This window comes from Juglans regia, unplaced genomic scaffold (genome assembly GCF_001411555.2).
Source record: "Juglans regia cultivar Chandler unplaced genomic scaffold, Walnut 2.0 Scaffold_22160, whole genome shotgun sequence".
Taxonomy (NCBI): Eukaryota; Viridiplantae; Streptophyta; class Magnoliopsida; order Fagales; family Juglandaceae; genus Juglans; species Juglans regia.
The window spans coordinates 1-222 of record NW_023353252.1 but is presented as its reverse complement, the minus strand read 5'-3'; the positions used below and the strand labels follow the sequence as shown (position 1 = coordinate 222).

At 49.5% G+C, this 222-nt stretch overlaps 1 non-coding gene across 1 annotated transcript; it reads right to left on the bottom strand.

Moving 5' to 3' along the window:
• Window positions 1–87: 87 nt before the first annotated feature.
• LOC118345304 lies at window positions 88–206 on the bottom strand. The gene has a single exon (XR_004798865.1). It is a non-coding gene; the product is annotated as a 5S ribosomal RNA (ribosomal RNA).
• Between the last annotated feature and the right edge of the window lie 16 nt (window positions 207–222).

Genomic DNA, 222 nt, shown 5'->3' with positions numbered 1-222 from the left:
CTGGGCAGGGCGTGATTTTCCTAAAAATCCACTCCCAAGTTGTCCTTCTTGTAAATTCGCCTCGTAAGGCGGAAAAAACAAAAACGAGGGGTGCAACACGAGGACTTCCCAGGAGGTCACCCATCCTAGTACTACTCTCGCCCAAGCACGCTTAGCTGCGGAGTTCTGATGGGATCCGCTGCATTAGTGCTGGTATGATCGCAACCATCAAACCAATTATTT